General features: G+C 38.8%; 1 protein-coding gene across 2 annotated transcripts in view; it reads right to left on the bottom strand.

Annotated features, from left to right (window-relative positions):
• Window positions 1–15,762, bottom strand: part of rbfox1 (RNA binding fox-1 homolog 1) — a 260,743-nt gene that overhangs the window by 223,819 nt on the left and 21,162 nt on the right. For both annotated transcript variants that reach the window (XM_035957306.2, XM_035957307.2), the window contains exon 2: window positions 3,616–3,663. The gene's annotated coding sequence lies outside the window, so the exon portion shown is untranslated. The remainder of the gene's footprint in view (window positions 1–3,615; window positions 3,664–15,762) is intronic.

Genomic DNA, 15,762 nt, shown 5'->3' with positions numbered 1-15,762 from the left:
TTATGTAGACCCATTGTGGGAATTCTCATCCATTTTGAAGAAAGAAGGAACTGCTGCTAACATGAATAATAAATGTTAGGGTGAAGATTTGGTTTAATTTAAAAGTTAGATTTAGGCAAGCAGTAGTTATGGTTCGGAAAAGTCTTCAGGCAATGAATATAAGTCAATATAATGACCTCTGAAGCTACTCAAACGCAACTGTGTACATTTGTGTGTGCAGGTAAAGTCCTCCACTTTTTAGCGACCTCCTTGCTTACTAACTGCTACTATTTAGAATGTTGAGTCATGTTTTTAAAAAAAAGGGGAAAAAGAAAGTCCTCTGTCTTAAGGACCACTTCGGTGCTGAGCGGAGCTGGGATGTAGCGGAGGACGCAGCACCAAGGTGAGTTTGTTCAGGCTATCAAAGCCAAAAGCTCAGGTCAGCTGCAATTATCTGAAGTTCAGCAATATCCCCAGGCAGCGTTCATCATCAAGCAGCGCCAAAGAGAGAGACCTTTTCTCCCGCAGGCCCCCTGAGGCCTGCCTGTAATATGGGTCATTTGAACAAAAGGTTTCCTATTTTAAGTTTTTTATGCTCTTAACACTGTGCCAGATTAACTGGCTGGGGTGCTTTTCTTCTCTACACATCTCTTGTTTCTATTTATGTAAGCTGGGTAGCACGCTCTTAAAGTAGCAGCTCACTGCTATTTTCTGCTCAGCAGCACTGCTAAAACTGTTCACGTCCCCCTCCAGAAGTAGCCTGTATTCTCTTCAAGTGGTGCGTTAACAGCATTTAGGTCTAAAGCCTTGTAGCACACCCCACAGGATGCAATGTTCATTACACCATACAAGACTAAACCACAGGATTTAATTATTGCGGGCCAATATTTGTGCCACTACATGTCTTAGCTAGACAGGTTGTGTTGTGACTGTTTGACTGTATTTTTCCTGTAATGCAGTTGTTTAGCCTGACAACAGTTAACCAGCATAAAGGATCCACTATAATGCATTATAATGCCAGTGTGTTCTGATAAAATATAATTTAGATCAAGTTTGTTGTGTCTTTCTTTTCAAATATGCACCACGGCCACATACAGCAGCTGTTTTACTGCCATGTGAGAGCAGCCAGATGTTAGATTTCTAGTAAAATATGACAATAAAGTGTCTAATAAACTAAGCTCTCATTCTCCTTCAAAGCTCTCTCTGTTTCACTACACAGTGTAACTGTGGCTATTCAAAATGATACTGTTGTAATGGTAATTATGGGTAGTCAAACTTGGTAATTATATGTTAAAATCATCTGGCCATATTGGGCTGCACAGTGGCTCAGTGGTTAGTGCTGTCGCCTTGTCCTGGGTGTTCCCTGCATTCACCCTAAGTCAGCTGGGATAAGCTGGGATGAAGTGGTGTGTAGAAGATGGATGGATGGATGGATGGATGGATGGATGGATGGATGGATGGATGGATGGATGGATGAGTCAAGCTCATAACCACAATCACCTGCTAGACACTGGACTGAGCCTCTAGAGCAGTGGGAATAATGACGCAATTACTCTTTAACTTTTGAGATTATTCAGAGTCAATCTAACTCAACTCCCAGGGCAAAAAAACACTTTTCTAAGCTTTGGGCTGCCACTGCTCCTGCCTCCGGTCCTTTTTGACTGAACCATAAATCAAGGTGAAAATGTGCTTTGAGCGTTCTTGCTTGTGTTTGAATCTAATGAAAGAGGAAGCAGCTAACAAATCTGCTCTTTCATTATCTTTTCTTAAGAAAGTAGAAAATGAATCAACTCTTCTTGTGTCAAACATTCTGACTGGCTGTTTAAACAACAAATTTCTGTTCCAGCTACACAGATAAATAAAAGTCTGACAATAAAAATGGAATCAAATGTAAATATTTGTGCAGGCTTTACTGTTCCAAAACAACTTCTTAAATGTAGCTTTTTCACCGTGTAATGTTGTCAAGTAGCAGACTTCTTATTTTTCATCTCTGTTCACTCAGACTGTTTTTTAAAATTTTCCTGTTGAGATATAAAGTAAAGTGTACACATATACATAGCAAGTCATTTAATTGCCTCCTGGGGACAAATAAAGTTTTCTGAATCTGAATTAAATTTATGCACATGCCTGTGTCTTTGTGTTGACACTGTTCAGCTGGGTTCCCTTAGATGGCATTCTGGCTCCACCTAGTGTTGAATATCTGACAGTAAGCATGAATTCAGCACCACGGAGAGCTCCCACAGGTGCTGATGAGCAACAACATACATCCAGGCTGCTAAAAGGCTTTTGACGGGGTAATAGTTTCCAGATATTTTTTCTTTCACAGCAACATTTCTGACACAGACACAAAGCTTTATCTCATTTCAATATGTTATCACTTTTTTTATGAAGGTGTTGATTAAATATGTGCATCTCACCATAGTAACAGCTGGACAAACAGAAACAGCAGATGTCTTGCCTACAGACAATGAGCAGTTGTCTTTCATCAGCTACTTGTTTCAAATGCTGGCAGTATGACTGACAGCTATTAAGCTGACGTCCAATTATAACCCAGTATGAATGAAAAGCAACTCACTAAAAATCTATGTACACTACCAGTCAAAACTTTGGAAGCATCTTCTAATTCAACACTTTCTTTTTATGTGTATCATTTTCTACGTTATAGATTAATACTGAAGATTAACATTTTTTTGTTTCCAACACAGTTCCATACTTACTGTTTTAGAGTTTTGATGTCTTCAGTATTAATCTACAATGTAGAAAATGATTAAATAAAAATCATTAAATGAGAAGGTGTGTCCAAATTTTTGATTGGTAGTGTAGTTCTAAAAGAAATCATTCCATACATGAATTTAGTCGTTATAAATAGACTAAATCAATAAATAAGTTGTAATGATACTTTGATATGCATTAAAAGGAGGAGTTTTAAAATGAATTTGCAAATAAAATATGAATCTATGCATAACCAGTTCAATTAAGGGATTTACAAAAACCTGCATAAAGGTGTCAAATGTACATAGTTTAAAAATACATTAATAGTGCATTCTTTACTATTTTAACAATATTGTTTTTAGTCAGGCATCTAAAATGAGACTGTAGATTTCGACTATTTACTCAGCTGCAAATGAAGTGACTTTTTTTAAATTAAAGAACTATTATGGAAGTCAAACTGACTGAAACATTTGTCAGTGTGACTGAGCAGTTACTTATTCAGTTTCACTAAATCTGTTTGCTTGAAATCAGGTCAATGTCATTTTGTGAGAACTACAAAACGACTACAATTAACTACAATGAAAACAAGTGTTCCTTGAAGCCTCACTAAGAGAAAAAACAACTCTTTCATTCTCTTTCAAATTGAATTTCTTTCATTGTCACTAAAAAATATTAACTGTTCTGAGCAACACCTACCACAGCCTGTATGCAGACTGAAAGTGGCGCTGCTGGAATGGACACATCACCACACAGATCGGTATGAAACAAAATAATCTCTTTTTCCAAAGAGAAGTCACTAGCATGAAAACGTTGGACCGCGCAACAAAGGAAAACCAAATTTGTTCTCAGTGTGATTATCAGACTGGGGTTTTACTGAAAATTTACAGCTGACAGATGAAAAGAAAGTACCATTGCTGTGCTTACCAAGTTGTTGTCTTTATTTTGGTAGCTGTTACTCTCTGCACTGATGAGCTGTGGAATCCACACACACACAAACACACACACACAAATACACACGCACACACACACACAAATACACACACACACACAGAGAGAGAGAGAGAGAGAGAGAGGGGCTTTTAACTTGGCATTGTAAACATGACACTAGATTAATAAACCAGCAATCAAATGTGACCAGGCACAATTTAAATTTATGAGAAAGGCACACCTAACGCCTAACACAGAAATTAGATACAAGCAGGTATACAATTAAGGAACAGATGTAAACATCTCTCTTCTTTTGGTTAGCAAAGGTTGTCTATATATGTGCGTGCATGCGTCATCTCACCCAGTTTCTAAGTGGATTGGGATAGAACAGTCAAAACCCTCTTTTGCCATCTAAGCTTATTAAACAACATCTTAATGAGGTCTGTTCAATCCTAGTTTGAGGACTATAGGTAACTGGCCACATCAAACCAAACCCACAACTCATCATTACAGCCTTCTTTGTAAGACACTGTGGATCACATTACAGGAAAAAAGAAAAACTCGTTGAAACTCGTGTTCAGAAGTTAAAGCTCCACCACACATTGGACACTGTTCATGTGAGAGAGAGTCAAATTCTAAGTCTGAATCCATGGTCTGGGTCAATAGTGAGTCTGTGAACCCTGGTGAGATTTCCAAGATGAGCATCTCTACAGAGACCAGCAGTAAGGGGCCACGAGATTGATTTGTGTGTGTGTGACTATGTGATAGAGGGCTGCAGGGAATAGTAACTCGCACAACTCACCAGTCACAAACAAAGCATTGTTTCTGCACAACGTCCATTGTAAAGAATTGAGCTTGAGATATTCAGGTCCATTCTAGTGCTTATTACTAAAGGTGAGATGCTGAATGTAAGTCTCTCTTGGTTTATGGTCTCACTTTTTTTTTCCTTTGTAAAAATTATTCCCAGCTTATCCCTTTCCCTTTGTGCTTTTATCTTAACATTTCAACAGCCAATGCCCCCCATATAAGGTCTATATAAGGTCTGTGCACTCCTTGTTGTATATGCAGTCCAATGCAATGCGCAGTGTATACATCTTTGTATAGGAAACACCAGACAACCAGCACACCACAGGAGAGCTGAGCCTAGTCCAGGCCTTCAGGACAAGACTCAACGTCCATCTGTATCTGAACACTAAGGGACATGACAGCAATGTTCACAATATATAGAGGACAGATGGTTTGAGAGAAGAGTAAAGGAAGCAATTCATTGAAAAATTTTTTCATCCTCAAAAGCATATTCTAACAAGGTTACAAGTCACTGTCTTCAGAAAATGCACTTCCTTATTTTAACTTATCCCTTTGATGCACAATATGGGTCAAAAGTAACCCATATTCGATGGAAAATGGGTATCTCTTGACCCATGTTGTGCATCAAAGGGATAACTGACCTTTTTTTGCTTTGGCATTTGTGTGTGTTGCCAGTGCAGTGATTCAATTTAGCAACTGATGGAAACTATCTATCCAGCTTTCTACAGACTACCTCGGTTTTAGTCAATTCTTGTTTGTGAAGGAAAAATTACTCACTTTCTCACGACTGAGGTGGTTCTAGTTTATGACATCCTAAATGCGGGTGTGTCTTCCAACTGTAGTCACCCTAAATCATGTGTAGGTACCAAGTCACCCCAAATTACTCTACAGGATGTCACCCTTGATCCATGTTTTTCTTAAACTGAGCATGTAAACATGTTTATGCTCTCTCTGTCCCTAATATGACCCTGAGACAGACAGATGCTTGCTTGAGATAACATAAGAGTGAAAGACAACTGTTTGTAAGGAAAACAAAGTTATGTTATTGTCCAGATGGCGCTTCTGAACAGACAAACTTGTCACCATATTTGGATTGTAACCTAAACATGGCATGCCTTCCAACTGTATATATACCCAAGGCCAGAGAGAATCCTCACAAGTGATGCTGCCAGTGCTCACATCACTGTGTTACTCACTGTATCATTTCTCCTGATCAGTAAACCTTATTCTCAACATAAGCCATCTGAGTCTCCACAGTGTCTCTGAGTTTGCCTCCTGATTCTTCTTTCAACATCACAGAATTCCCTAACATTGTTGAACCTTCATTGGAATTATTTTTGAATTATATATTGTAATTCTGTACTTTTTCTAATTTTTAATAAAATAAAACAAAATAAAATACAAATTACAAATGTGATTGGCAGGAGAAATCTAGCTAAGTCACTAACTGATCTCTCTGAATACAGAAACCAGGTTCTTTATCTACATGATATGAAACAACTTGTTGAAGAAAGCTGTGGGATCAGGAAACATATTGTTGGAACTTGGAACTAACCTCTTATGATCCAATATATTATAAATATGTTCCCTGATATTTTTACCTTTCCTAGTAATCAAAGAGCACTAGACACACTGTATACTGCTGTACCTCTATGTACTGATCATCGTGGTCATCACTGTGATGGACCCATCGACAATTGGCCATGTTTGCAATGTTTCCTCTTATTTCAACCAAATAATCACCAAAACAAGTTTTGGTTAAGAATGCTTACTTGGTCATAATGTTCTACAGACAGGAATGGACACACACAGCAGACACAGGGGAAGGCCATTACACTGACAGGCAACCAGACAGATGGACCACAGCTACATGCCCACTATCGGGCTGCTTCAGTGTCTGTAGCTTTAAATGCAGCCAGGCTGCTGCTAGTCCTTCCCCGTTCAGAAGAAGATTTGCTCTGCATCAGTGATCAACAGCTCTGAGCAACACAGCTGACGACAAGGTGACTGACACAGATGTGAATGAATGTGTGAGACATCTTGGGACATTTTGTCACTTCACCAGGATCATTTCACCAGGAAATATCCCCAAATTCACAACACCGTCATCATTTTTAGCTTATGTGTTTGGTAAGTTTGTCAGACAATTCCGTGGTTATAATAGCAGTACTTTAACTGTAGAGCAGCAACTTGGAAAAGCTCTGAAGTGACTACTGGTTAACATGTAATCTCAGTGCACTGCATTTCAGCGATTGTTTCCTACTCTTTCCATTCTAGGGCAACGGAAATAGAAACATATCAAAACAAGAACAGCTTTACAAGAAAAATACAGCACAAAAGCACAAAAAGCAGGAGAGAAGCAAACAGACGTAAACGCATTAGACACGCAATGTTGTAACACTAATGATATTCCTATTGTGATGACATTGCCAACAAGACTAAAAGAGAATCTACCTGATCTTAAGTTGGTGAGTTGCTGGGAGTGCGTGAAGACACTTGAGTTCACTCTTGCAGCCAGAAGCAAAACACTTGGCTGAGACATTGTAGAATGAGGAGGCATTAGACAACTATATGTGTGTTCTGAGGCACCAGTTGTGTTTCGTTAGTTCGGTGCACTATTCACTCGTTCAGTTTCTGATACTCGTGGTGCGTGTTGCTACTGTGTTTTGGTTTGGCTAGGGAGTTTAGTTGTTTTGTTTGTGTTAACTAGGTTACAAACTCTGTCAGCCTTCATTTGGTTTTATTTTGTTCTTTAATATGGCTACACCCACCAGTCTTGTTTTGCCTTGTGTTATCACTTACATATTAAATTTGCTACTGAGCAATAAATTGCTTTACCTGAACCAATAGCATCTGGTGATTTTTGCTACACCCAGCTGACCATAGAGGTTGGATCGCAACAAAACTCAATTCAATTCCGTTTTGTTTATGTAGCACCAATAGGCAACATAAGTCATCGCTCGGCGCTTCACAAGGTGAGGACCTCACAATGTTTTATTATTGACAGAAACTCAACAAATCCAATGATTCCCTTTGAGCAGCTCCTTGGCAACTTTATAAGCTCAATCCTCTACATATGCACAGGTAACCAAATCAACACCACCTGCTACTGCGCACACAAACACACACATACAACACCCAAGTACCCACACACACACCCACATTGTCAAGCTTGGCAAGAACAGCATGTCTGCAGCATGTTTGATTAGGGGTGGTGTGAGAGTGTGTGTGTGCATGTGTGTGTGTGTGTGTGTGTGTTTGAGTGAGTGTGTTGATTTATAGTGTATGTCAGGCATTGCCCATCTGCCAACGAACCCTCCTTGAAATCTGCTGTCCCTGAATCTCACTCACACAACACTTGGAAAATGTCCAGTGACTGCAGCAACTCAATTTATGTTGATCAGTGACGATGCCGTGAGTTGGATATTGTGGCTCTGTCGCTGGTACTTTCTGTTCACAGAAACAAGGTTGGGGGTTTGAGTCCAGCAGGGAGTGGAGATATTTCTGTCTGGAGTTTTGGTGTCCACCCCAAGAGTACCTTGGGTTTTCTTCCACGGTTCAGAAATCCATAAGGCAACTAGGAATTTCCAGTATGGACAAGTTTATTTCTGCTACTCACTGTTCAGACCTGTTCAAAGAGCGTAATACTGACTCTACCCCTTACTAATAAGAGGCAAAAACACTGCATGGTCACTAGCAAAGATAGCTTTATTTGAAGTATGTTTTATTGTGATTACTTACTAAAGACTGCATGGTCAGGCAGGTAAATTTTAGAGGTGACAGCTGTGTGCGAAATCAATGAAAAGACAATTAGACACAAATTCAACCAGCACAAACAAGTTCATGTGTAATTTAAGCAAGAGTAGTAGGTGTAAGGATGGATGCACAGCTGTACGTGAGCTGTAACTATAATTAAACATGATGCAAATCCATTTTTCTTGCCAACATTTTATCGCTCAGACAAGCTTCTGGCATTGTTGGAAAGGTCAAGCTATATGCATTTCATATATGCTACACTTTCCTGCAGTATATGCTTTCCTGACAAAGACAAAGAGGGGTGAATTTGCATGCAAACTGTGTCAGTTTGATTTTCAGCGTTAGATTGGAAAGAAACTCTAGTACTTTAAGAAGCTGAAAGGAAAGTAAATTGACCCTCACCCTGTGTTGGATGAGTACATTTGCAGGCACGGAACCCTGCCAACATCTCTTTCTCTAAGCAATGAAATGAGTCTTATCTGCCTCTCACTCTCTGTCACTCATTTTTTATCCCTTTCTTTCTTCTTCTTCTTTTTCTGGTTGCTTGGTCTGGTAGGCAACAAACTTGTCAAAGTGGTAGGACAAACCAGATTTGGTTTGTGTGGAAAGCCTAGTGGACTTGACCCTTTAGGCCAGTTTTATACTTTCCACATTAATGAGTGTGCACAAGTCTGTTGAGGTGTTTGTAATGTAAACTTTGCTACTTTTCTGAGTCTGCGGAGGTTTGGCCAGACCCCTACGGGGTAAAAATTTGTGTCCACATAGTGAATGTGCAACAGGGTGTGCATGTGCAGAATAGGTAAATGTTATACAGTGTAATATGGACCACCTGAACCCAAACTGGGAGCTGGTTTCACAGCAGAGGAGGCTGATTACTGAAGGCTCTACCTTCTATTCTCACAAGGAATCACAAATGAGCCTGCACTCTGAGAGTAAATGGTTCTAGTGAGAATATATGGTTCTATATGGTATTTAGAAAACTATGGAGCTCAGTCACAAAGGGCTTTTTATGTGAGGAAATGGATTTTAAATTATTTTCTCTATTTTACAGGGCACCAGTGAAGACAAGTTAATGAGAAAAATACTCATTCCGAGACAGGTTGTCCCTAAAAGAGGACATTTGTGAAAGATGACATATACTAGTCCAAAATAACATCAAGGTTCCTCACAGTAGTGCTGGAAGCCAAGGCAATGGTTACATGGTGTGTTTTTTTAAATGCTAAATACAATAACTATAGTTGTGTCTGAAATTGGAGGCAGTAAATTACATGCCATGCAGGTTTTTATGTCTGTGAAGCATGCCTGCAGTTTAACTACCTAATTAGTTTCATGTGGCTTCATAGATAAATATAGTTTGGTGCCATCTGCATAGAAATAGAAACTTCTGCAATGTTTTCTAATAATATTGCCAAAGGAACACATGCTTTCATAGTAGACCTACACAGCTTTATCTAATGCATATGATGTAAACCAGCCCAGTGTGGTTACTTGTCACTGGCATAGTCCAGTCTCTGTAATACAAAGTTGTGACTGTTATTGTCAAATGCAGCACCGAAATCTAGTAGGACAAGTCTAGAGATGAGTCTATTGTCTGAGGGTATTTAAGCATCATTGGTGACTTCTATCAGTGCTGTTTTTAAGCTCAGATGTATCCTAAATCACTCATACCACCAAATTGTATGTGCCTTCTCCATTTTTGTCAGATCAGTTTGTGTCTCTTCAAAACATCAAACTAATGTTTAGTAACATTTGTGGTAATACTAAATTTTAAGGCTCCACTGTAGTCGCTACTGACTTTGCCTTCAGACACAATGAGTAAAATGAATTTTGCTTATCTATAATTAGTGACGGACATAAGAAAAACAAAGACAGGTAATATTACTGTGGCTTGTCCTGCTCTCTATGATCATCCATACTGTTTTAATGCAACCAAATTTACCACATACTTGTTGTCATTTACATAATTTTCTGCTTCCGATGTCTGAAGTAATTTAAAATATGTTCACACATCCTCATTACATTGTCGGCTACATACTATACTAGAAGCTGCTAGTATTAACCAGCAGTCATTACCAAGATAATGTGGTACAAATGTATCAATACATCTCAGATAATGAACTAAAGTATACATTAAGTGGCTATATTCCCATTTAAAATTATTTAGTTTGCTCATCGTATTCAAGTCATCTTTTCATCTGGAAAAGTAACTGAGATACTAAAAGTAAAGATAATGCCAGTGCTCCTAACCACTAACTGCTAAATTGTGAAAATGTGGGTTTGTGTGTTTGAGCAGATCAATGAGAAGCTGCCTGTGATCTGTGTATCCTGAGTCTAACTGAGGTAGCAGATGGCACTGGCCTGAAGACACACTCATACAATCTAAAGTTTGTATTACTTGTGAGGACTCTCACTGACTTGCCCTTTCTCTGACCCGAATGTAACATCGCCTCAAAGGAATGCAAAGACAATCATGTCTCTTGCACTATCATATTCGTTTTCTCCTCTTGCTCTAATAATATGTGAGCGTCTGTATTTTAGGGGCTTAAGATGACCTAAACAAATTAATCTGTTGACTTTATGTGCAGAAAGACTTTTCAAATAACAACATATTTGCACTGTTTTGAGTTATTTCTGCATACGGATAGTCACTTTTTCATACTTTCAGGTGACTGTATCCCTGTCTGTCTAGAGGAAAATACGGTAACTTGACCCCTGAAAGACATATAAATATCTCTATCAATATCTAATATACACTACAGGCCAAAAGTTTGGAGGAAAGGCCAATTCAAGTCAAACATTTAGAAGCAGCTTCAAGTTTCTGTTCACAATGACTTTCTTAAAAACCACTATGAATTCTACAGATTTGGGGATGCATTTACTGCATGATCAGACTTTGCTTCCACTGATATGCACCATTTTACTCAATTTACCATTAAGTTTACATTCATGTTACCAGGCAACTGCTGAAGAAATGTGAAGAAAAAAAAAAAAGAAGGGCTTAGTTTTAGGGTTGGGAAGATTTACAAGAGTCACAACTTCAGTGAAAAACTAAAAAAAACCTAGTCACATTATTGACTTGAACTCTTTGGCTTTTGAGAGTCTGTAGACAAAAATCCCAACAAATCACAACTGTGTCCATACCTCTGACAAACTACCACAGAAATGGCTAGAAAGAAACAGGTCATGTGATGACAGTCTGATTAAAGATGTGTTCAAAGTTTAAGAAAAAAATAACTGAATAAGTGGACCTTTTGAAGTGTAATTATTCTGTTACACAACCATAGCATTTTAACCTTGCCAGAGGCTTAAGTACATCTTTGTTACTCAACTAAACTATGACAGTAAGGTAATTCAACAAGGGAAATTAGCAGAGATTTAGTCAAAAAAAAAATTAACTCATCATGTCCTATCGCTCTCTCTCTCTTTCTGACATATGTGGTGTTGGTCTTGATTGGACCGATCTGTGCAATCAACAACATTTATCAAACTTTAGGCCTTTAATTCAGTCATTAATCACACTGGTCATGCAGCATGATTATAATTAAAAACTCTCATCAGTCAGACTGCCTCTGAATTAGTACTCTAATTGAACAAGTAGCAGCACTACACAGACTAATGACTTCTCCTTTCTTCTTAACATATCCAAAGACTTTCTCTCATGAATTATTCCTTCCCTGGCCTGGGCCCTGAAGTCAAGGAAAAGCAACAATGCTCATTTGACGGATATGCAATCATTTGTATTTTGGTGAAAAAACAGGGAGTTCATTGTGAGTTAACAGATGTCAGGCTTGCTTATTTTGATCCACATCCCATTTCCTGACACACTTTGTGACAATACCCAATAATCACATTACGATCCACCTACAATGTCACACTTGCATGGTGAATTTAGCTTAAATTGTCAGCGTGAACACTGTATATGTTCTGTTTCAGTCCCAGGATTATGTAACATGCAGTCTTTCTGATGTGTTTACCTTCTGTTTGGTCTTATCATGATTCGCTTCACTGGGAGCCAATTTCATAGAACTAATAGAGTGACAGACATGAATGATTTATCTGCTCTGCAGTATGGTTTCAAACATGGTCATAGCAATGCAAAACATTTTTAACAGCTATTAATGGAAAAACTTACATGAAACACACTGATACCTAAACAACAATAACACTGTTTTTCAGTGTTAAGAGGGTGCTGTTTTATGACTCACCAGCATTCTTACCCACACATACACTAATAGACACAAATACTTGCATTTATGTCTGTGTAAATGCACTCAGTGGTACTTTGCATTCCTTAGTTTCTTAATTCTAATCATGACAACTAAATGTTAATCCCCAACCCTTTAACCCTCATCAGTACACCTGGGGTCCATGCCGACCCCAGGAGTATATAAATTGTCATATTTTTTTATTTACAAGTTGGATTTTTCAGTCCCTTTAGGTGATTGTCACTCACATAATTGGATCACATAAACCAAAGCTTATGTGATTCCAACCAGGTTTGTGGTGTATATATAGAAAAATCATTTGTGGTCCATAGGGACCCCAACCAGCCTGTGCATCTTTTATTTATGTATGTTTGTGTTGTGTCGCTCTTGTGATGACTGCTTCAGTTGCACCGTTTCATTTCAATTCAGGAGTTCTTACACTAATATTGTAAGCAATACACGTCAGTAAACATCAATAGTGATTTCATTGATTCTTTCATATTTGTATCTATAGATGGCACACGTTTTAAGAAAATATATATTGAGAGGATATGGACAGGTATAGAAATATGAAACAGATGAAATACTACTGGGGTCCAGCTGGACCCCAAGTGTATGGATGAAGTAAGTTTTGCCACGTGTACTGATGAGGGTTAAACTGATTTTAAAATGAACCCTAAAAAAACTCTCAACCGTTGTGAATTCCCTCATGCTGTCTCAGTGTCAGGCCCTGGTGGACAGAAGACATTCTGCAACCTACAATTCTACAATTTCATTTAGCAGACGCTTTTATCCAACGCGATGTACATCTGGGAGTAGATAGAACACAAGCAAGGATCTAGTCAGGAGAAAACAACCTGGATAAGAGCCATAAAATAAGTTCAGGTGTGATAATACGACCGTGGTGCCTACAGACAGTGGGGACATAACAGGACATTTTTGTCTGACACAGTAAGATCTGAAATCACAGATGTTCAAAATCACTATACAAGAGTCACAGTCATAGCTGAAGATCTTTCTGCTGTCCATCCAACCTGTCCATCACTCATTCCTTAGAGTGTAATCATGTTTGCCTGGCTGTATTTGCAGAGTGTATTGTAATGACACTTTAAAGTTTTTGATTATTAATTGTGTTATGATCCTGCTCCAGCCCCTGCCCTTTTTTCCCCTTCTTCCTCTTTTTCCTCCTTTCTCCCTTGGGTCCTGATCTGTTTCTGTTTTTACCTGTCTCTCTCTGGCTCCCTCTGTCTGTCACCTCTTCCTCATGTCTCTCTCTCTCTCTCTCTCTTCCTGTCTCTCGCCCTCCTGCTCTCCCTGTTTCACCTGCCTGCATTCTGCTACCTGTTGATTACTATGAGTTTCAGCTGCAGTAATCAGTTCACTCCATTCACCTGTTCTCCACCTCACCTCCACCTATTTAAGCTCTGTCCTGTCATTCACTCCCTGCTGGATCATTTACCCACATGCCTTCATGGACTCTGTTTCCCTTCCACTGGATTTCCCTCACTTGGACTCATCAGTTCTTCTTTTGGATTCTCGCTAGCCCTGCTTTTGTCTCCAGCCAGTAGCTCCAGTCTCGTCTCTGTTCGCCCCAGATTTCCTGAGCCTGCTTCCCTACCCCTTCTGTTGTCAGTTACCCCCATCTTGTAAGTACCCCTCCTTCACGTAGTTCTAGTTTAGTGATCTTCCGTTTTTATAATTCATAGTGTTTGTTAGTAGTGGTTTGGTTTAGTTTTGTTTCCTCCCAGTTCAGTTCTCCATTTATGTATTGTTTTAGTTCTCTGGTGTAATAAAAGCCTTTCCTTAATTCACATTTCTGCCAGTCTCTCTGTGTCTGCGCCTGGGTTCCCCAGCTCCCCCCGTAACAAACTGCACTTAAAATAATTCAATATTAATTTTATTTAATTGATATTTGTACCTTTGCATTGTGGATCATCTTGGAATGTAGAAACCGTGGTGTAGACAGGTTTAGCTTTAAATCCTTCACTCAATATTGACATCTGTTGAATTTGAGAACAGATCCAGCAAATCTTAACACTACAAACTACAGGCTAGAAAGACAGATGAGGACTGCAAGAAACAGGACAGAACAAGATGCAAAAGAGTGTCAGAAATCAACAAGTAGAAGATAAGGTAAGGCACTGAGGGAGGCCAGAGGAAATGAAACTATACTATAGAATTAAAATCCATTGGGAAAACTATGGAGAGACAAAGAATTTCTGCGGTCCTGTAAAATCGATCCGTTATCTAAGATTTCAACGAAACAGCTCCTTACAGGAAATAGATTTATACCTGCTAATATCACAAAAAAGAACATGTCAGTTATCATTGAAAAGTGATTTGTACAAATCAAAATTCAGTGTGAGGTTTCTAAAGAACATCCTGAGATCAGCTACTGACCTCCATCCAACAAAGCAGGAATATGAACCCTGTTGTAAACAACAATATTCCATTTATATACTTGACAATGCATTTAGACAAAATATGATATAACATGCACCACCAGACAGGTGGGTTGTCTGTATATGTAATATATAGATTACATATGGGTGGGAAATTTTGGACCATTTTGGTTTCTAGTTTTGCATCAACAGTTTTCCTGGTATCCACAAAGCTGTGACCTCAATCTCATCCAACACCTTTGAACAGTAAACTATTTCATCTTAAGAACAAGTGAAAACACATACTTTCGAAAGACTATATTGAAAATACAGGTCCCAAAGTAAGAACTCCGTGCAACAAAAGGTAATACACCAGTGATCACTGATGCACCGGTTAGAAAACCTGTGACCACTGCCACAAAATTGAGTACATTTATGATTTCCAATTAGGCTAACTGCATGAACATGGTTAGAAAATGACCGGTCAGTTTTTGACCTATGAGCTGTGTCTATCTGCATGTCAATGCCAGAGGTATTGAAAAATCTGATTGTGAGATTTTAAACAGATGGAAAAGGACAAAGGAAAATTGATGAGCGACTGAAAACCAGCAGACACACAGTTGCAGCAATAATCAGAAAGTATAGAAACCAACCATAGTACTCCTAATCAGAGCCACAGCGGTCATCATCTCAACAATGACGTCATGGTCAGTGAGCTACTTGCAAAACCTCTGAAAAGAGAGGCTGGTAAACGATCAGGAGGAGTTGGTTTTCTAGCTACCAAACACCCTGTTGGAGATTTATGATGTTAAAGTACAGAATAAATTAGTGTGAAGCTCAGTGGTAAATAATTTCTAAGCAAAGATAAATTTAAAGCAGTTATAGATTGTATTATTGTTCCCCGTGAAGGCATAATGTTTCCTAATTGAGAGATTAGGGGTAGAGGGCTTCTCTTTACTGCATGATAGATGCTAAATTCCTAACCATTCTTTGCT

Source organism: Amphiprion ocellaris, chromosome 19 (genome assembly GCF_022539595.1).
Source record: "Amphiprion ocellaris isolate individual 3 ecotype Okinawa chromosome 19, ASM2253959v1, whole genome shotgun sequence".
In the NCBI taxonomy this organism is placed as follows: Eukaryota; Metazoa; Chordata; class Actinopteri; family Pomacentridae; genus Amphiprion; species Amphiprion ocellaris.
The sequence above is the reverse complement of the archived record's forward strand: the minus strand, read 5'-3'. Positions and strand labels throughout refer to the sequence as shown.